This window comes from Neofelis nebulosa, chromosome 17 (genome assembly GCF_028018385.1).
Source record: "Neofelis nebulosa isolate mNeoNeb1 chromosome 17, mNeoNeb1.pri, whole genome shotgun sequence".
In the NCBI taxonomy this organism is placed as follows: Eukaryota; Metazoa; Chordata; class Mammalia; order Carnivora; family Felidae; genus Neofelis; species Neofelis nebulosa.
This window is the reverse complement of record NC_080798.1, coordinates 6532431-6555226: the sequence shown is the minus strand read 5'-3', so window position 1 is coordinate 6555226 and position 22796 is coordinate 6532431. Positions and strand designations below refer to the sequence as shown.

At 44.1% G+C, this 22796-nt stretch overlaps 2 long non-coding RNA genes and 1 other non-coding gene across 10 annotated transcripts in view; 2 read left to right on the top strand and 1 right to left on the bottom strand.

The window, feature by feature from the left end:
• Window positions 1–22796, top strand: part of LOC131499938 (uncharacterized) — a 115364-nt gene that overhangs the window by 68199 nt on the left and 24369 nt on the right. The window lies entirely within an intron of this gene.
• On the bottom strand, window positions 10–6701 carry LOC131499950 (uncharacterized). Its single transcript, XR_009256121.1, has 3 exons — window positions 6616–6701; window positions 4683–4739; window positions 10–115 (listed from the first exon to the last, which is right to left on the bottom strand). It is a non-coding gene; the product is annotated as an uncharacterized LOC131499950 (long non-coding RNA).
• On the top strand, window positions 18646–18753 carry LOC131500498 (U6 spliceosomal RNA). Its single transcript, XR_009256313.1, has one exon. It is a non-coding gene; the product is annotated as a U6 spliceosomal RNA (small nuclear RNA).

Here is a 22796-nt window from a genome sequence, read left to right as displayed (position 1 = left end):
GGGCTGAATGTAGAACTTTTTCAAGAGCCCTTAAAATGTAAAATCACTCCTGTGAAGGCACTCACGTGAGAACTTCTTCATGCTCCACACATCTATGAGGTCGGCATTGCTGTGGCTGTAATTAAAAGATGAACAGAACAGACACACAGAGAGGTTAAGGATCTGTTCAAATCTGCTCCTTCCAGCTGCGTGGGGACTGGGAACCGGTTGGGCTGGAAACCATGATAGTGCACTGAGCCCCCACGGTCTGCTAGACGTAGTTAGCTGTGTCCATCCAGGAATCAGATCCATGGTTACTTCTGATTTGACACCTTGTGGTTAACTTCAGAGTAGGGGGTATTGTATAATTTTCATCACAACAAGTTTCCATTAATTTGTAAAACTTTATTCCACAGGATAGTATCAGTTATGGGTAAGCCTTAAATACCTTAGTGAACGTGCATGCGCTCTGGCAATAGCATAGTGCAGGAACCTGCAGTTATATGTCGTAGATGCAAGATGGCAACAGAAAGACTCATGTGCTTTTATGTGAGGAACACAAGTGTAATGGCATTACACTGGGTTTGCTGAATTATCACAACAATCCCATTAACTCTGGCACATGAAACACGGATGCATGATCAAATGGTGTAAGGCAGACTCTAAGTTATCATTAATTTGGAGTGATACACTATGTACTTATTAGTGAGTACTTACGTGAATTAAGGAAAACTATTAGCAATGAACTAAGATTTGTGAAATATTAAACGCATCACTGTAAAATGACCTCTGTAAGGCATGTATCTTACACACTTTAGGATTCAAAATACTCGGGTTTTGTATTGATGGTAGAGTAATTTTTAAACACCTGGAAAGAACATGACATGAACCTGAAAGCTGCTGTCTGAAAATCACCGTTTTTATGTCAACTGTCCCTTACCTGTTCATTTCCTAACTTTCAGAATGAGTATAGTTTCACTGTAACCAACAGATGATGATGTTTTCCATGGAGACTCAGTTACTGTCCCCATCATTGTGTGCTACATCCAAGGTTACAGGAAAACTTTCAATTCAAGACATTACCATTTGGATACACGTTCTGCACAGGATCAGAAGATTCCTGTAAATTCTTCATACATTTCACTACAACCATGGAGCTGTGAGAGTTGCACATCTAGTAACCCTGAAAATTTAGCCTGTAATTCTTATAATGTTAGAACAGGAGATTGATTTTACAATTCATTTCTTAAGGACTTAAAAATCAGTGTATATTATTACTTGCACTGAACACCAGCAATCACATTGAGCGAAGTTTAACTTCACTGAATTAAGAGCCATCAGGGACAGGTGAAGGTCTAGGACCCCACATCCTCTTAACTACCTTAGCTCAAACCTCAGAAATATTGCACATTCCTGCATGGCTTTCACAGTGAATTAGGTAATCCACAGAATAGCACCCTTTTCTGATAGGATCACTCACCCAGACTCTTGATACAGACACTGCCTCTTAGACTGAAATGGATCCTCACCAACTCCTTCCTGCTGCCTGAGGGGCTCCCTGTGAAGGGCACAGCAGCCAGTGGGAGGGGCCAGCCAGACCCTGAGATATAGGTTTGTGATTCTGTGAGGTCACCTGTCTCACCACTGCAATTATTTCATTTACAGCTGCACTGGGAATACGGGTTTGGGAGCTGAAGATGTTCCTGAAACTTTTCTCTCATTTGTTAATTATGATGAACAATTATGACTTTCTGGTTAGAACCTTGTAGGAGACTATTTGTGGGAGGCTTGTTTTTTTCCCCCTCGATCCCTGTAGGTAGACGTGTCTCCTGTTAAGCACAGCAGCAAATAGTGTGTTCTGACACGTGAGGGATTAGTGGGGAAGGATGTGTATCTCCCTGGGTTCTTCACTTCCCAGAGAGGTTCCTCTACCCAGAAACTAGTACTTTCCTAATCCTCAGGCCACTGAAAGGAACCATCAGTTAAGGTTATTAGTAGAGAAACAGAATGAGACAAAATACTTGGGAAGAATATGCAGAGATACAAGCAAAAGGAAGAACATGATGCAAATAACTCACTATAGGATTCATTTCACACAAAGTTAATATGACATGTTTGAATAATTCCGTACCAATTAATTTGAAGATTGTGTAGGAAAATTGGTTTTACCATTATTGATTCCATTGATAAGAATTAAAGACTGGACAATACCCCGAGAGGAAAGAGAGAAGTTTCTAAGAGTCTCTTCTCACAGACTAAAGCAGTAGGATCAGATGGCTTAACCAGAAGTCTCCCCCAACCTATAAATGTTGGATGAGCCCATCCTCAGTTACTTAATTCAAGAGGATCAAAGAGCTCCAACAGTTCTGTACGCTTTCCCCCCCCACCCCCTTGAATTTTCAGCAATGAGCACTTACTGCTTTGGTAAGAAGAAACACAAAGTAGGAGTTGAAACAGATCCTGTGGTTTTCCCTGAAGACAATTGCACTATTGAAGTTCATTGTGCAATTACTAGCCATTTTCAAGTCAGAGCCCTAATGATGGGCAACTCAGACTGCACACAAACGTTAATGGTTTACACACTTACATACATCCGCAAACACACGTGTATATACACCCAACCTCACATATACTCACATACTATTAGACCCATACGTGGTCATTCGTGTACTCACAACTGTAATTGAAATTCACAAGTATTCAGGCACATCCTAAACACTTAGAAACTCACCCCCATTGACATTTATATTCACCACACCTTCACACTAACTCACAGTTCACAATCAGTTTAATAAAATCAACATACGCTTTCATCGTGGGTGTGTGTGTCTTGATGAAATGTTCAAATGCAGAAAAAGAGGAGTGCCTCCAGACTTCTGGGCTGTCTGGAGGCCTTTATTATCATTTGTAATGCTTTCAAGCCCTAAACTACCCATACAGAGAATATATACAATATACAGTCTTAAAAATTGCTTTGAGCATCACCACGCTAAGTCGGATGTGTGGTGGGGATGTTGGGGTGTGGGGGGGGAGTGGCAGTGCATGGGTGTGTGACAGAGCAGGTGAGAGGGAGGGCATAGGAAAGAAGAACATAGAGACAACATGGTGCAGAGGTCCTGGGGTGAGGGAAGAAAATAGCGCAGGAGAAGAAACAAGGTAGAGGGATAAAAGACAAACGTGTGCTCAATGCCACAGGGGAGTTGCCACATTTGCTGGTACATGGAGACATAGTGTGCTGGGAGGTGATCGGTATGAGGCATACTGGGATCTTGGGAAAAAGAGGTGCAGAGTTTCATGGGGTGGAAGGGGATAATCGAAACGGACACTTCATAGGAAGATGTTAATGGTGTGGGTACGAGACACACAAGACAGTGTCTTGGAGTGGTGAAAATAATGGTGGGAGGATGAAGGGAAAAAGTGTGGGGCAGGTGTGCTTTGGAGGAGGGCAGCGTGGCCCAAGGCAATAGAGAATGTCTGAAGAGGAGAGGAACCCTGGAGGACACCTTGAACAAGGCAAAAGAGGCAGAGGGCATTCAGGGGGCCAGTGAGGGTAGTGGGCAGTGAGAGAATCCAGGAGAAAGGGTCAGAGGAGATAGGGATGGAGTAATGCATGTGGGTGCGGATTGGATTCCTGCAGGAGTGGAGGCTGGGGCACCGCAAGGTGTGGGTGTAGAGGACCCAGGATTTGGGTGAGATACTGGTATTGGGAGTGGAATTTCGGCAAGACAAAGGGCGGGACCTCACCGGTCCTGGGGGTGATAGAAGGCAAGGAGGGTGGCACTGGAGTCCCTGGAATAGCGGTCACCTAGAGACAGATGTCAAAAAGGTGACGGGAAGGAGGTTGGAGTGGGATGCAGAAGTCTCATAGGGCTGAGTCCAGGTGAGGGATGTGTGGAGGTTTAGCAGGTGACTGGGGCTCCCAGGGTGGGGGCATGAGGACCCTGGTGGGAGAGGAGCATACGGTGGGGAAGAGGAGCCAGGGAACTGGGAGGGTGCAAGTGGCACAAGGCAGATTGGAGGTCACTGCTTGACACCCATTCGTTACTTCTCGATTTACGGGCAAATGTCAAGTGTCATGGATAGTTAGTTCCTAATTTCAGCTCAGGAGGCAAAACTCTTGCTCAATTACAATGTGCCCCCACGTCATGAACTAGAGCATACAGTACAGGAGGGAAGGTGCAGTTTTGGGTAGCAAATCTCAGCCATTCCTTGGGAAATCAGGTGCAGGATGTGACTGGTCGGTCAGGCTGGAGAGGCTTTTACTGGTATCCACAGTTGCAAGTGTGGGAAAGAGCTGTCTCATCCCAAACTCTGCATCTCTGTTGAAGAACTGTTAGGGGTCAAGGACATTTTATGCCCCAACATTGATCTGATGAAGATTCTTTTATGTATTGTGATATTTCTAAGACCTAACCCTTTGTTTTAACAATATGAGCTTTAAGAACACTTAAGCTTTTAGGATACCTGAAAATTGGAGAGAAATTCACCCGTGTTTTTTCATTCTAAGAAACCATATGAAAAGGGAACCAAAGGTGAGAGAGTTGTGAATGTATTGATAATTCTAAAAAAAATTTTTTTTACAAAATTTCCACTGATTTCATAATAATTACAGGCACATGTCCAATTGGAGGGTGACTCTCTTGGCTTTGTTATGATACCAAGTAAGATGGATTTGGAGGATTTAAGGTTACTAATGAAATTACCTTTAAGCAGCTATGTTATCCTAGATTATCTGCTGGATCCAGAGTAATTCCAAGATCCTTAAAGAGAGAGAGAATCCAGAGATATTAGATACAAGAGGAAATCAGAGATTTGAAGCATAAAGACTGTTGCTGTCTTTGAGCCTAAGTGTAGGTGGGCACATGTGGAAACCACAAGATGGCAATTAATTGTGCTAACGACCTAAAGATGATAGAAGTGGAATATTACATAGGATCTGGAGAAGGAAGTCCAAGCTGATTGACACCTTGATGTAGAAGGTGACATTGTGATCAGAGTACCCAGCCAAGACCCAAATGGTTTTCATCTAAGAACTGTTATGGAAATAAATTTGTGCCTTGTTTTTATTTATTTATTTATTTATTTATTTATTTATTTATTTATTTATTTTATTTATTTTTGGGACAGAGAGAGACAGAGCATGAACGGGGGAGGGGCAGAGAGAGAGGGAGACGCAGAATCGGAAACAGGCTCCAGGCTCCAGGCTCCGAGCCATCAGCCCAGAGCCTGATGCGGGGCTCGAACTCACGGACCGCGAGATCGTGACCTGGCTGAAGTCGGACGCTTAACCGACTGCGCCACCCAGGCGCCCCTGTGCCTTGTTTTTAAATATCTGCTAAGTATTTATAGCAGTGCAAGTGACTAAATGTGTATTCTTCCAACTCCCACCCCCACCCTTAATCCCATGGTGAAACCGAATCCCCAGCATTTGGAGAAGGGGCCTTGTGGTGATGAGGGTGAGCTCTCCTGAATGAGAACATTGACCTTGTAAAAAGGACCCCAGAGCTTTCATTGAACCCTTCCACCAAGAGAGTACACAGTGATAGGATGGCTATATACGAGCAGGAAGTGGGCACAGCATATGATAGTTGTTAACACTTCCCAGGTGATCGTCAGGGGAAGCCAACAATGACAACCACTTTGCCAAACATTGCCTCTCAAAGTATTGTGTGTATGTGAATCTCCTGCATTTCTGTTGAAACAGAGTCTGCAGGAGAACGCTACTCTAGGAGATTGAGATACAGCTGCGGTCCGGCCGATGAATTACCATTTTCAACAGAGTCTCTGGTGGTGCTGCTGCTTCTCTCCCCAGAACTCGGTTTCCACAGCATCCCCCACCCAATCCGCCTTTCGGTAGCCCTAGAGAGAGCAGGCAGAGCACACCTGACCCTCTTACTCGCTAACGTCCCATCTCAACACAGATGCTGTGGGTTCCTCACATGTAGCAAATGAAGAGGAAGGAACAGAACCAGCACAGGTGATTGCCGTGGGGACGGAGCGGCTGCTAGAGGGGAAGTCTGAGGACCCTCCAGGGGAGCCTGAGCGCGCAGTTGCACGTGGCAGGTCCTAGGAGGGGGTTGGCCTTCTTGAGCGGCCTCTGCGCAGGCGCGAGCTCGGGGATGGGCGTGTGGGCGTGGCTACGGCCTCGTTGCGCCTGCGCGCCTGTCCGGCAGGGTCAGGTGACCGTTGAGCTCCCGCAGACGCCCTTGGCCCTTCCAGGTGAGGAACTGGCTTAGAGCTGCGGCTTCTCCTCCTGGAAGGTTAGTTCTCAGGGAGTGTGGGCTGGCGGTGGCCTGGGGGTGCTTGCGGGCCCCAGGGAGGGACGGGACCGCGTGCTGAGGGCAGCTCGGCTCTGGGCTCACGGCTGCCCGGAGCCTGCCCGCGACAGGCGGGTGTCAGGGTCGCGTGAGAGGGACAGATTCGCACTAGAGTCTGGTGGCGCTTTTATCCGTGTGTCTTCGGTGACGGGTCCCAGCACCCGGTGCTGCCCTCGAGGGCATCTTGGTTTGAATGGAGGAAGGATTTGGGTTCCCGGGTGGGGGTGGGGTTGAGGGGAGTTGCGATGTTCGCCCTTTGGTGCGCACGCACGAGGTCCTGGGCTGCAAGGGAGTGGAATGAGCGAGTTCCAGGACCCACCTGGAGAGGAGAGAGCGCGTGTTAGTGCCAAGATGGGTTTTGTGCTTCCATTTGTGGCTGCAGGTAGAGCGGACTATGAGCCCTGGTCTGTGAGCTTGGGTTGAAATGATCTTGTGGGGGTGGTCGAGGGGTCCAGATGTTGGGGGATCGGGTGTGGACTGGAGGTCCTGAGCGTGACGGGGGCAGGATGGGCCGGAGACTCGGGCGTAATGCGAGGTGGGTGAGGACCAGCATTGTTGGGAGGCCTCGTCAGCTGCGGTCTGGTTGTGTGCGGGGCTGAGCCAGCCCGGTGTCCAGGCGCCGGCGCAAGTGTGGGCCGAGCACCGAGCACGCCGCTTCTAGCACTCGTGATCCACGTGGCAAGTGCAAGCGCTCAGGCCCAGACGCTGCCGGAGGAGAGCCGAGCTGCCAGCCACGTGCAGAGGCCGGACCTCGCTTGACTCGTGTCTTCACCTGGACCCGCGTGCTTCTGGAGGAGTGGCGCGATGTCCCGGCATAAGTCTTGAAAATTGCACTCCACGTTGCCCGCCGATTCTTCTCACGGTCGGATTTGTCTCAGAGATTCTCGCAGCGCACACGTGAAGGTATTTTCATCACAGATTTGTTTGAAAACGAACAAGTGGAAGTATTTTAAACGGGCAACGATAGATGTTTGAATTATGTGTGTAAGGGACTGAAGCCTTTGGAACTGTCACCTTAAATGTATATTCGATGACATACAAAGATATCTTTAACCCATATAAATAAAAGCGGTTATAACACAGCCTTTAGAGAGTGTCAGCTTGTTGTCACCTTTTGAGTGCCATATATGTATCCTAAGCTGTTATATATTCACAACAAACGGTTAAGCGTTGATTTCACTGGGCTATTAGACCACAGGCGGTTTTTTTCCTCATTTAGTGATACTTTCTGGTTTTAATGAAGTGTATCGGTTAAGATCAAGTTTAAAAGTATAATCATTTTTGTTCTCAGATACTTTTAATTACATTCTACCTCTTTCAAATGTTATATATGGTAATGTGTTCATTCTCTACAAAGCATTGTAGTTAAATCATCACTCTAAGAATAAGGTAGGTTGAATATTTAGATTGTCAGAATAGCACAATTTAATGGTCCTTGTCCAAAAGTTTTCATTAAGTGATTTATAGAAACGTTTAGTATTATACAACATTGATTCTTGACTAGGGACAATTTGGCCCCCTCCTCCTCTGTCTGTGATCATTTGGCAATATTCAGTGATCTTTATTTCTTGGCACGAGTGAGGCGTAGATTGCTTTGCCACATAGGGAGTGCAATTAGAGATAGTGGTAAACATCCTACTATGCGCAGGCCAGCTCCACCACAGAGAAGTATCTGGGTCAAAGGTCGGTAGTGCCAGGGTTGAGAAACAATGGTCCAAAAGTGTGATGATTTTTCTTCTATAAACTGCTCATTCTCGGTGGGGGAGGAAGATAGAAGCATGGAATTTGTGGAAGAAAGGGTGAAACCTGTGAGGTTGAATTGCAGCTGGAAATTCTAGTGTGAAATTGTTTTGTTTTTAATATAATTTGTCAAGTTGACTAACAGGCAATGTTCTACAGTGTGCTCTTGGTTTTCGGGTAGATTCCCATGGTTCATCGCTTACATACAACACCCAGTGCTCATCCCAACAAATGCCTTGCTCAATGCCCATCACCCATTTTCCCCTCTCCCCTACCCCCCATCCACCCTCAGTTTGTTCTCTGTATTTAAGAGTCTCTTATGGGTTCCCTCCCTCTCCATTTGAAACTGTTTTTTCCCCTTCCCTTCTCCCATGGTCTTCTGTTAAGTTTCTCACATTTCATATATGAGTGAAAACATATGATATATGTCTTTCTCTGAATGACTTATTTCACTTAGCATAATACCCTCCAGTTCCATCCACATTGCTGCAAATGGCAGGGTTTCGTTCTTTCTCATTGCCAAGTAGTATTCCATTGTACGTATAAACCACATCTTCTTTATCCATTCATCAGTTGATGGACGTTTAGGCTCTTTCCATAATTTGACTACTGTTGAAAGCACTGCTATAAACATTGGGGTACATGTGTCCCTACGAATCAGCACTCCTGTATCCTTTGGATAAATTCCTAGTAGTGCTATTGCTGGCTTGTAGGGTAGTTGTAGTTTTAATTTTTTGACGAACCTCCACACTGTTTTCCAGAGTGGCTGCACCAGTTTGCATTTCCACCAACAGTGCAAGAGGGTTCCCATTTCTTCACATCCTCTCCAGTATCTATAGTCTCCTGATTTGTTCATTTTAGCCACTCTGACTGGCGTGAGGTGGTATCTCAGTATGGTTTTGATTTGTATTTCCCTGATGATGAGTGATGTTGAGCATCTTTTCATGTGTCTGTTGGCCATCTGGATGTCTTCTTTGGAAAAGTGTCGTCTATTCATGTCTCCTGCCCATTTCTTCACTGGCTTTTTAGTTTTTTGGGTGTTGAATTTGGTACCTTCTTTATAGATTTTGGATACTAACCCTTTATCCGATATGTCATTTGCAAATATCTTTTCCCATTCTGTTGGTTGCCTTCTGGCTTTGTTGATTATTTCCTCTGCAGTGCAGAAGCTTTTTATCTTGATGAGGTCCCAATAGTTCATTTTTGCTTTTAATTTCCTTGCCTTTGGAGATGTGTTGAGCAAGAAATTGCTGCGGCTGAGGTCAAAGAGGTTGTTGCCTGTTTTCTCCTCTAAGGTTTTTGATGGTTTCCTGTCTCACATTTAGGTCTTCCATCCATTTTGAGTTTATTTTTGTATATGGTGTAAGAAAGTGGTCTAGTTTCATTCTTCTGCATGTTGCTGTCCAGTTCTCCCAGCACTATTTGCTAAACAGACTGTCTTTTTTCCATTGGATCCTCTTTCCTGCTTTGTCAAAAATTAGTTGGCTATACATTTGTGGGTCCAATTCTGGGTTCTCTGTTTTATTCCATTGGTCTTTGTGTCTGTTTTTGTGCCAATACCATACTGTCTTGATGATTACAGCTTTGTAATCGAGGTTAAAGTCTGGCATTGTGGTGCCTCCTGCTTTGGTTTTCTTTTTCAACATTACTTTGGCTCTTCGAGTCTTTTTTGGATCCATACAAATTTTAGGATTGTTTGTTGTATCTTTGTGAAGAATGGCGGTGCAATTTTTATTGGGATTGCATTGAATGTGTAGATTGCTTTGGATAGTATTAACATTTTAACAATACTTATTCTTGCAATCCATGAGCATGGAATGTTTTTCCATTTCTTTGTGTCTTCTTCAAATAACTTTGTGAGTTTTCTGTAGTTTTCAGCATACAGATCTTTTACATCTTTGGCTAGTTTTATTCCTATGTATTTTAGGTTCTTGGTGCAATTATAAATGGGATCTATTTCTTGATTTCTCTTTCTGTTGCTTCATTATTGGTGTATAGAAATGCAACCAGTTTCTCTACATTGATTTTGTACCCTTCAACTTTGTTGAATTCATGTATCAGTTCTAGCAGCTTTATGGTTAGAGTCTTTCAGGTTTTCTATGTAGAGTATTATGTCATGCAAAAAGTGAAAGTTTGACTTCTTCTTTGCCAATTTTGGTGCCTTTTATTTTATTTTGTTGTCTGACTGCTGAGGCTGGGACTTCCAATACTATGTTAAACAACAGTGGTGAGAGTGGACATCCCTCTCATGTTCCTGATCTCATGGGGAAAGCTGTCAGTTTTTCCCCATTGACGATGATATTAGCTTTGGGCTTTTCATATGCGGTTTTTATGATGTTTAGGGTAGTTCCTTCTATTCCTACTTTCTTGAGGGCTTTTATTAAGAAAGGATGCTGTATTTTGTCAAATGCTTTTTCTGCATCGATTAACAGGATTATATGGTTCTTATCCTTTCTTTCATTAATGCAGTGTATCACATTGATTTGCAAATATTGAGCCAGCCCTGCAGCCCAGGAATGAATTCCCCTTGATCATGGTGAATAATTCTTTTTATATGCTTTTGATTTTGATTTGCTAGTATCTTGTTGAGAATTTTTGCATCCGTCTTCATCAAGGATATTGGCCTATAATTCCCCTTTTTTGTGGGGTCTCTGTCTGGTTTGGAAATCAAAGTAATTCTGGCTTAGTAGAATGAGTCTGGAAGCTTTCCTTCTGTTTTTATTTTTTGGAACAGTTTGAGAAGAATAAGAATTAACTCTGCTTTAAATTTCTGGTAGAATTTCCCTGGGAAGCCATCTGGCCCAGGACTCTTATTTGATGGGAGATGTTTGATAACTGATTCAGTTTCTTCACTGGTTATGGGTCTGTTCAAATTTTCTGTTTCTTCCCGTTTGCGTTTTGGTAGTGTGTGGGTATCTAGGAATTTATCCATTTCTTCCAGGTTGTCCAATTTGTTGGCATATAATTTTTTATAGTATTCCTTGATGATTGCTTGTATTTCTGAGGGGTTGGTTGTGATAAGTCCAATGTCATTCATGGTTTTATCTATTTCGGTCCTGTCTCTTTTCTTTTTGAGAAGTCTGGCTAGAGGTCTATCAAGTTTGTTTTTTCAAACAGCCTGCTCTTAGTTTCATTGATCTGTTCTACTGTTGTTTTGGGTTCTATATTGTTTATTTCTGCTCTAATCTTTATTATTTCTCTTCTTCTGCTGGCCTTGGGGTTTCTTAGCTGTTCTGCTTCTAGTTCCTTTAGGTGTGTTGTTAAATTTTGTATTTGGGATTTTTCTTGTTTCTTGAGATAGGCCTGGATTGCAGTGTATTTTCCTCCCAGGACTGCCTTTGCTGCATCCCAGAGGGTTTGGACTGTTGTGTTCATTTTCATTTCTGTATATTTTTTCATTTCTTCTTTAATTGCCTGGTTGACTCATTCATTCTTCAGTAGAATGTTCTTTAACCTCCATGCATTTGGAGGTTTTCCAAACTTTTTCCTGTGGTTGATTTCAAGTGTCATAGCATTGTGATCTGAAAATGCATGGTATGACCTCAATTCTTTTATATTTATTGAGGGATATTTTATGATCCAGTATGTGATCTGTCTTGGAAAATGTTCCATGTGCACTTGAGAGGAATGTGTATTCTGCTGCTTTTGGATGAACAGTTCTGAATATATCTGTCAAGTCCATCTGGTCCAGTGTATCATTCAGGGCCATTGTTTCCTTATTGATTTTCTGCCTAGATGATCTGTCCATTGCCGCAAGTGGAGTATTAAGTCACCTGCAATTACTGTATTCTTATCAATAAGATTGCTTATGTTTGTGATTGTTTTATATTTTTGGGTACTGCCGAATTAGGTGCATAAACATTTATAATTGTTAGCTCTTGATTGATAGGCCCCGTAATTATGATATGATGCCCTTCTTCATCTATTGTTACAGCCTTTAGTTTAAAATCTAAGTAAATATGTCTGATACAAGTATGACTATTCCAGCTTCCTTTTGACTTCCAGTAGAATGATAGATGGTTCTCTATCCCCTCATTTTCAATCTGAAGGTGTCCTCAGTTCTAAAATGGATCTCTTGTAGACAGCAAATAGATGGATCTTTTTTTTTTTTTATTGATTCTGATACCCTGTGTCTTTTGATTGGAGCATTTAGTCCATTTACATTCAGCATTCTTATTGAAAGATATGGATTTAGTGTCATTGTGTTATCTGTAGGTTTCGTGGTTGTAGTGATGTCTCTGTTCTTTATGGTCTTTGCAGTGTTCCACTCACAGAGGCCCCCTTAGGATCTCTTACAGGGCTGGTTTAGTGGTCATGAACTCCTTCAGTATTTGTCTGGGAAGGCCTTTAACTCTCATTTTATTCTGAATGACAGCCTTGCTGAATAAAGGATTCTTGACTGCATATTTTTTTGTATTCAATACACTGAATATTTCCTGCCACTCCCTTCTGGTCTGCCAAGTTTCAGTAGATAGGTTTGCTACTACCCTTATGTATCTACCCTTGTAGGTTAAGTCCCATTTGTCCCTAGCTCCTTTCAGAATTCTCTCCTTATCTTTGTATTTTGCCAGTTTCACTATGATATGTCATGGAGAAGATCGATTCCTGTTATGTCTGAAGGGAGTTCTCTGTGCCTCCTGGACTTCAATGTTTGTTTCCTTCCCCAGATTGGAGAAGTTCTCAGCTATGATTTATTCCAGTAAACCTTCTGCTCCTTTCTGTCTCTTCTTCTTCTTCTGGAACTCTTATGGTATAGGTATTATTACATTTCATTGAATCACTTAGATCTCTAATTCTCTCCTCGTGGTCTAGAATTTTTTTTAATCTCTTTTTCACAGCCTCATCTTTTTCTATAAGCTTATCTTCTATTTCACTTATTCGCCCCTCTGTCTCTTCATTCCTTGCTGTCACCATATCTAGTTTATTTTTCACCTCACTTACAACATTTCTTAATTAATAATAACTATTTTTTATTTTTTTGAAGTTTTAAATATTTATTTTTGAGAGATAGAGACAGAGCATGAATGGGGGAGAGGCAGAGAGAGAGAGAGGGAGACTAGAATCTGAAACAGGCTCCAGGCTCTGAGCTGTCAGCACAGAGCCCAATGCGGGGCTCAAACTTGGGAACAGGGAGATCATGACCTAGGCCGAATTGGACACTTAACCAACTGAATCTCCCAGATGCCCCATCATGACGATTTTTTAGTTCCTTAATCTCTGCAGTAGTAGATTCTCTGCTGTATTTTATGCTTCTTTCAAGCCCAGCGATTAATCTTATGACTATTATTCTAAATTCTTGATCAGATATATTGTTTATATCTAGTTTTGAGCAGTTCTTCAGCTGTCATTTCTTCCTGGAATTTCTTTTGAGGAGAATTCTTCTGTTTCTTCATTTGGCTAGTTTTCTGTTCCTTATGTGCTTTAAAAGCTTGTTATGTGTCCTGCACCTGCAAGCACTACTGTATTGAAAACAGGTCGGACACTGTCCAGGGCCTGGCCCTTCAGGAGGTGTTTTTTTGGAGAGTGTTACTTGCTCCCTGTTGTTGTGACTGTGGTTGCCTTATCTCCCTACTTGTAGTGATGTTGTGGACCCTCCACCAGGTGTGCTTTGATTTGTTCATTGAAGTAACCTTGGGTAAAACAATTTTTTGAAGGAAAAAAAAAGGGGGGTGGTGGTGGTAGAAGAGGCCTTATACCGTGCAAAAAGAGAAATGACAGGGATGGGGAAAACGAAAAGAAAATTGGGCAGAGAAATTATATGGCTTAATCCAGAGAGAGAGAGAGAGAGAGAGAGAGAGAGAGAGAAATAAAGGAGGTATAGAACAGGTGTAAAGAGAATGGATTAAATATGTCTGCTTAAACAAACCAACAACCAGAATAACCAGACTAGAGAAGGGATGAAATAAGAAGGAGAAAAGGAAGGAAAAAAAAATGTATATGTGTACATACATGTACGTATACATATACATATATACGTGCATATATATGTATATATGTATACATATATATATGTGTGTGTGTGTGTATATATATATATATTTATATGTGTGTGTGTATATAATAAGAATTGCCCAAGAATTAAATCAGAAAATGCAAAACCACTGGGTGCCTTGGAAATGGTGGCAGCACGAGTCTGGAGGAGGGGCTGTCTGGTTGGGCCCCGTCAGTCCGGCTCCAGTAGATGCCCAGTTACCAGATGCGGAGGGGCGTGGCTTGGCGTGGGCGGGTCCTGCCGCCACTGTGGGTCCGCTGTCCCTTCCCTGAGGCCCCTCCTTGTTGGTGAGGGGGAGAAAAATGGCGGCACCCAGTGCCTCCTCCACAGACCGGGTGTCCCAAAGCACCCTGTTCAGACCGTCCTTACTGTGAGGCGGCGCGAATGAGGCGGTTTGTCCTTCACCGACTCCCACTCCTGCCTGGCACTTGACTGGCATTCAGACCCCGATGTCTTAAGGGGTCCCGCTCCGTGTACCCCAGTTCTGGAGAATTGCCACTCTGCGCTGCAGATACATGGCCTCTGGCTGGTGGGCGCAGGCAGTCTTTGTCCTTTGAGCGGCTATATGCCTTCTTCCCACAACACTCTAGGGAGGGGATCGCTTTCCCCCACTGCAGACTGTGCCTCTGAACTGGTTAACCCATCACGGGGGCTGGCTGCCCTCCTCCCCAGGTGTGTGATCCAGGCAGCCGGCCCCAGTCCGGAGGAAGCCCTGCAGTTAGAGATTGGATCCTTTTCTGGGTTTTTTGGTTGTTGTTTTTTTTTTTTTGATTCCCAGTCTGTGGTTTTTCTCTTGTCCAAATACAATCCTACCCTTTCACAGCCTCTCTTTCTCTTCCCTTTGTCTCTTCGCAGAAGGGGATCCTCCCCTTTGTGCCCATGCCACCCTTTTCTCTCTCCCAGTTCACAATCGTGCACCTATGGCTCGGCAGGTTGTCCCCATGGGCCCCTGGAGATGTCTCTGTCACTCTGCAGCCGGACTCTTGGAATTCAAAGTCCTTTGGTCTCAACACTGATGTGTTTGAGGGACGAAGGAACTTCAGGTTTCCCTACTTCTCCGCTACTTTGGATTCTCTCCCAAGATTGTTTTTTTAAATATGTCTTTATTTAAAGAAATTAGAGGACTCTTTGAAAAAGTGACTTAATACGGGCTAAGGAAGGGAGAGTATGAGGTGAGTGTTCAATGTGTTGATTCAGAAAGTAAAGAAATGCAGTATATGCTAGATTATGGGGGCAGGAGGAAATAGAAATTACAGCTGCCTGTAGTGCAAGTCGGGGTGCCCATCCCTTGTGCAGTCACAATCTGCACGTAAGTTTTGATTCCCCAAATGTTTAATTCCTAATGCCTAGTGTTGACCAGAAGTGTTACAGATAATACACAACCGGTTAATGCATATTGTATATTCTATACATTATATAGTATATTCTTATGATCCAGTAAGCTAGGCAGAAGAAAATGGTATTAGAAAAATCCTAAGGGAACATACATGTGCAATACTCTTGTGTAAAAATTCCGCGCATAAGAGGACCCACACACTTCAGAGCAGAGTTCTTCAGGGGTCAGCTGTACTCCCTAACGGGTGCTAGGTTTCCCTGCAGGCGGCTGAAGCAGGTAGTGGCGATGGTTACACAACATTGCGGATGATGAAATTCTGCAAAGGGTGCCCTCTCAGATCATGGTGCATTGACATTCTGTATGTTTTATCTCAATGATAACAAACAAAGCCTGATGGGATGTAGCCATGGTAAAGAACATCTCAGTGGACAGATGTGGAATAATTTGAGCCTGGAAAAATATATATTAATATAGGAGTGCAAATGGGAAGGAATTCTTGAATCTATTGTAATAACAACAATGGGGACAGGTAAAAGGAAAGCCTTTCTTTACACAGAAATGCTAATTAATGCACATATAAAAGATGTTAGAATGACTGACTTGCAACCATTATCTGGTAATTAATTCAGACAGAAAAAATCAGTTTGATGCTAAAATATTTAGACGAAAAGGTAAGTTGTTCAAGCAATCTTAAAGTATCACTCCAGCAATTACTTGATGAACAGGGAAAAAGCACCGCTAAAATGATCAGGTCTGGGGGCGTCTGGATGGCTCATTCAGCTAAGCATCTGACTTCAGCTCAGGTTATGATCTCACAATTTAGGAGTTCAAGCCCCACATCCGGCTCAGTGCTGACAGCTCACAGCTTGCAGACTGCTTCGGACCCTGCGTCTCCCTCCCTCTCTGCCCTTCCCCCACTCGCACTCTGTCTCTGTCTCTCTCAAAAATAAGCATTAAAAAATTAAAAAAATGAAATGATCAGGTCTTGTAGATGGTGTTATAACTACATAGTCAAACTTAATCAGCAGTAATAGAAAATCCTCCTAGCCTTTGCCTCTGAGGTGATGGCCTCTGAAGCTCCCACTGTCCTCTGTGTGTAGAAGTTCCACTCCAGTGTTGTACCTGAGGCTGAAGTTGAGGCACACGGAGAAATCCACACTTAAGGACATTCCACAATCAATGGGTGTGCATTCTTCAAAACTGTCAGAATCACTGAAGACAGAAAAGTGGTAACTGATCTATATTTAAGAACTGAGAAAGTCAAAACAGCAAATGTAGTATTTGTACCGTGACTGAATCCCAGATTTCTGAGATTCATTCATTCATTGTATTCTCAGATTTATTCATTGTATCACTGGGGGAAATATGTATATGGCTCCTGTATTAAATGATGGTATAACAGCAGTGTGAATTTGTTAATTGTGACAGTTTGTTGGGGATAGATAAAATAACCTTGACCTTAGGGATCAGATGTTCAGATATTAGAGGCAGAGTGTCAAGATATTCATGAAATAATTCTTACTTCACCCTGAAAAATCTCAGTCAAGTGAAGAACAACATGTGATGAAATAGTAATGTTGGTTGAATCTCAAGAATAGTAGATCGAATTTTTGTAGATCTAAATTTTTCAGAAAGAAAACTAACCATTCAATGAAAGGTGGAGGCATCCACATACCCTACTTGCTGGGATATGACATTTTCCAGGCATTTGCAGGAGCAGTTTATGAATTGTGTACCCACAGTGAGAAGGTGCAGTCATGGTGGTGAAGCAATCCCCTGTCCCAAAACCGCGGGATAATCCATATGTGCAGAAATCAGTGTGCCCAACTGCCCCCATGTCACGATGTGTGCTGTAGTGGACACTGAACTTTTTAAAATTATGTAAAACAAAGCTCCAAAAAAGATGATTCGGTAATACTCCTTGTAGAATAAATTGTGGTTTTTCAAGTAACGTGATAAATCTGTTTGTATTGGCGCATAATAACTGCTTCCTAGAGCCCTGGTTGAGGAGCAGTTTGGAGAGTAAGTCCAGTGTGATGATATATATGAAACATTGAACCAGAAGAGAATACTATGGTGTGTGCATATGTCTCACATTTATGCAATTTCAGACTCTACCCAGTGTGCTCTGAAATTACATAAAGGGAGAATAAGCATAAATCTGAAAAAGAAATGTTACACCCAGAGATCGAAATACTATCAGTTGTGGGGTAATTCCCGAGAATGTATTTTACTATTATATATGTATAGTAGATTCCTGTTTTGAATTTAGCAGCTTTGAGCAACACCCGTTTATTTTCTTACATTGTCAGCAGGTCATAAGATCAAGAGCCAGGCTGTTAACTGGAGCCTCTGGGGTTAAATTTCTTCTTCTTTTTTTTTTTTTTTTCCAGTGTTCCTTTATTTTGAGAGAGAGAGAGAGAGAGAGAGAGAGAGAGAGATCACATACTCGAGTGGGGAAGGGACAGAGACAGAGGGAGCGAGAGAGTTCTAAGCAGGCTCCAAAATGTCAGATCAGATCCTGATGCTTGACATCATGATCTGAGCTGAAATCAAGTATTGGATGCTTAACTGATGGGGCCACCCAGGTGCCCCTGGGGTTAAGTTTCTTTGAGGGTGATTTATGTTAGCAGAATTTATTTTTTTCCAGAAATCATTTTTAAAAATGATTTCCAGGGTGCCTGTGTTGCTTAGCCAGTTGAACGTCCTGGGATCAAGCCCTGTGTTGGGCTCCACGTTGAGTGTGGGTCCTGCTTAGGATTCTCTCTCTCTCTCTCTCTCTCTCTCTCTGTGTGTGTGTGTGTGTGTGTCCCCTTTCTCTCTCTAAAATTAAAAAGAACTAAAATGAAAATAAGTAAAAAAATAATAAAAATGATTTACATGTAGCCCCTCCACCTTGAAAGCCAGAATCAGCATGCTGCCTCCCTCCCTGTTCTCCCTCTCTTTCCCCGTGTCTATCTCTTGACTGCTTTTGTTCTTTAAGGTCCATATGATTTCTTGGATCCACATAGATGATCCAGGATAGTCCACCTCATTTAAAGTCCAGTGATTGGGGCGCCTGGGTGGCTCAGTCAGTTGAGCGTCCGACTTCGGCTCAGGCCATGATCTCGTGGTCCGTGAGTTCGAGCCCCGCATCAGGCTCTGGGCTGACGGCTCAGAGCCTGGAGCCTGCTTCCGATTCTGTGTCTCCCTCTCTCTCTGCCCCTCCCCCATTCATGCTCTGTCTTTCTCTGTCTCAAAAATAAATAAACGTTAAAAAAAAATAAAGTCCAGTGATTATAGTGCTTGCTTTCACAACACATATACTAAAATGGGGGTGACTCAGAAAAGATTAGCACAGACCCCATGCACAGAATGGCATGCACATTCGTGATGCATTCCATCTATTTGTTTATTCCTTAAACATCAAATCATTGTGGACAATTAATTTTGAATAAAGACCTGACTAAAGGAAATAAAATAAAGTTGGATGATTATGAACCATAATTACATCTGCAAAGTCTCTTTTGCCATGTGATGCAAGATAACCAAGGGTATATCACCTGCGTGTGGAGCTCTTCTTACCTCTGTGTGATCCCAGTGATTACACATGGGATGATTTCATGCAAGGAACAAAGTGCTTAATATTTTTCCATTCTCCTTCGTTAGATTCATTTCATGTGTAAAGCATGTATGTCAGTTTAGAAATACAATACGGAAAGAGTCTTTGATCACGTCGTCTTGAGTCAGAAAAGTTGTAGCAGACATGAGTATTAGGAAGGGACCGTGCATGGCAACCGTTTCCAACGCTGAGTGCTCAGTAGCAGGAAACAGGCAGTCCCAACAGTCTCTCGTGGTCGTTCCCTCTAAGAACTGGATTTCAGTGATGAGACTGACATGGTGGAGTGTTCACACAGCATCCTACCTGTGGTCCTACTGTGCGTTAACGGTTTTACAGGGAAATTTTGCATAGGTCCCTATACCAACAGGTCCATGAGAAACGGAGTCCCTTGTCAATGAGGTTGTAAAGGAATGCAGCGAATGCATGTAATTTCCCACCTGCCCTTGTGACCTCCATGCCCACAATTTCCATACTGCCCATCTTTCTACCACTATAGCCTCTTGTCCTCTACCCCTCCCCCCCTACAGGTCCTTCTCCATCCCAGTACTTTAGCCTGTCCCTCCAACCCCTGGGCCTGTGCGTGCTCCCACGCACTTCCACCTGAACCTTCAAGACTTCCTTCCCCAGCTCTATTGTGCACCCATTTTTAATTCCATTTCTCGTGTCTATCCCCTGCACTATTCCAGGGACCTCTGTCCTATCATCACCTGCACATCGTCCATCCCTGTTGACCTGTATTGAATTTCATCCGGGGCAGAAGCCAATGACTGCAGCCCAGTGCCCATATCCTCCATGGCCCATCTTCGCCCTAAGTTCTTGGGTGATGTCCGCTCCCTGTGTACCCCATACACACCCCAACATTACCCCTTTTCCTGAGTCCCTTTAAAACAATTTTTTAGTGTTTATTTTTGAGGAAGAGAGAGAGGGAGGGAGGGAGAGGGGTAGAGAGAGGGAGACACAGAATCCAAAGCAGGCGGCTCTAGGCTCTGAGGCATCAGCACAGAGCCCAACGTGGGGCTGGAACTCACGGACAGCGAGATCATGACCTGAGGCTGAAGTCTGATGCTTAACTGACTGAGCCAACCAGGCGCCCTTCCTGAGTCCCTTAATCTTTTCATTCCCCTTCTCTTCCCAGCTGACTTCATCACCCACACCCGTTTTGTGTCCTTGAGACCATTATCTCCCCACAAAGGTTTCAGCTCCCTTTCCACCCTCTGTCTCTGTCTTGGGCCACTAACCACATCCAGTGCATCCGTACTTCATTAATATAGTGTGTCATATTTGTGTGTGTGTGTGTGTCTTTTATACTCTCTTGACCCTATTACCAGGTTCCAGCTACAGGGCAGTCACTTCCCCCAGCTGAGCAGCTGACCACGTCCATGTCTCAGTCCCTTCTGTCACTGGGCTCTCACACACTCTGGCCACTTTGCAGCAGCTGTGACCACCCTGTGGCAGGTACTAGACAACCAGGGACAGCCTTTCTGCTCTGGAACTTGTGATATTAGCCAATCAGCCAGTCCACTGGGAAGCTTTGAAAAGTAGCTCACTTCATTCCGCTTCCTCACATAAGCTGCTCTTCCAGCTTTAGCTTGTCACCCCGTCCCCATGGGCATCCCGTAGCGTGGCCCCACCTGGCAGCCTTCGACCCTGTGCAGCTGCTGGTCATAAAAGAGTTCTGCCTTTTGCACTCTCAACAATGGCCAAATTATGGAAAGAGCCTAAATGTCCATCAACTGATGAATGGATAAAGAAGATGTGGTTTATATACACAATGGAGTACTACGTGGCAATGAGAAAGAATGAAATACGGCCTTTTGTAGCAACGTGGATGGAACTGGAGAGTGTGATGCTAAGTGAAATAAGCCATACAGAGAAAGACAGATACCATATGGTTTCACTCTTATGTGGATCCTGAGAAACGTAACAGAAACCCATGGGGGAGGGGGAGGAAAAAAAAGAGGTTAGAGTGGGAGGGAGCAAAAGCATAAGAGACTCTTAAAAACTGAGAACAAACTGAGGGTTGATGGGGGGTGGGAGGGAGGGCAGGGTGGGTGATGGGTATTGAGGAGGGCACCTTTTGGGATGAGCACTGGGTGTTGTATGGAAACCAGTCTGACAATAAATTTCATATATTGAAAAAAAGAGTTCTGCCTTTCATCGCTGCAAGAGTCACAGTGGTTTGTGTCCCCCATCAAATGGCTTTCATCCCACAAAATGTTCCCTTCCTACCGTGTGTTTCTTTAGCCCCATGTGCTCGTGAATTGTCGGGGCCTTTACCCAGCCCCGCCCTTTGCTCACTTTTGCTGATTATGCCCTCTCCACCAATTCCACTTTATTCTTATGACTGTCATACCCCCAGACTGATGTGTGTTACACCCTGAACATCTCACACACTCTGTCCCCTCGTGCCCTTAAGTCGTGCAGTGCTCTTGAAGCATACTGCACCCTTTAACCCCTGTGTGCCTTTTATTCTCTGTCCTCACTCACCTCTCACTTTGTGTACTCTTATTAGGAACGGAATTGTGTGCACCTGAATTCTTATGTTGACGCTGTAATCCCTTGAACTTGGAGGTGGGGGCTTCAAAGAGATAATGAGGTTAAGTGAGGCTATTAAAGTGGAAATAGTACAGTGTGACTGGTGTCCTTACAAGAAGGACCTCCGGACACACAGACCCCAGGGAAGCAGATGCGCATGGGCAGAACAAGGCCATGTGAGCACATGGAGATGGGGGGCACCTGGAAGCCAAGGAGAGAGGCCTCAGAAGAAGCCAACCCTGCTGACACCTCTGTCTTGGGTTCGTGGCTTGAGGAACTCTGAGGAAATAGGTTTCTGTGGTTCATACCACCAGCCTGGGATATTTTGTCATGGCAGCTTTAGTGGAGTAAACCCCCACCCATGTCACCGTGCTGTGTGCATCACCCCTGTTTTATATCTTTGCGCTCTTCCCCCCCAGCCCTTCTTATGCTACTGTTACACCCTCATGAACTGCCCCTCAGCACGCCCAGCATTTCCACAACCAGAGCTCACAGAACTATTGAAATGCTGGTCACTTAAGACGTCCTTGTGGGGTCTGCAGTTGGAGGCATGCAGGGACAGACATGGGGCCCCATTCTTGCATTTTCAGACTTGGACACATGTCTTTGATAAACATATTTATACAAACATGTTTTTGAGGAGCATACACCTGGTAATTGTGTGAGGGGCTTTGTGAAAGTGAGTAGGCCAGTGGTGTGAGGGTGTGCACTGTGTGTGTGAATATGAGTGTGAATGTGTATGTAGTCTCTGTGCACATGAGTGTCTGTGGGCCTGAGACTAAATATGCCAGAATGAGAAAGACTGTATGCAAGTGTGTTTTTTCCATGTGTTTGAGTCGATGAGTGTGCATAGTGTATGCGTGTGTGTGTGCCTGAGTGTGTAAATGTGCCTGTGTGTGAGCCCGTGTGCTTGCAGGATGGGCTGGCAGCCATCTGGCTCTATTCCTGCACTGGGAAATTGGGGAGTAGGGGATACAGTGAACATTTAATATCACCAAAATGGTGGTTCGGCTTCGCCCTCACCTCCTGGGAGGGGATCTTCACCCCTTGGAATGTCTTGCTCATGTATTTTCTTTGTCTGGGGTGGGACCGTGAGACGGTCTCACAGTGTGATTTATGATGGGGCCTCGGTCCATGGAGGAGACGCTGGACACTGAAGGTGTCCACCAGACGGTGCAAGAACAGGAGGCTAAACGCCGGCCACCCTGACGGTATGTGGCCGAGCTCCAGGAGAAAGTGTGCGCACGTAGGCTTGAGTGAGCATCCCTGGTGGCAGTACGCTCTGAATATTGTCAG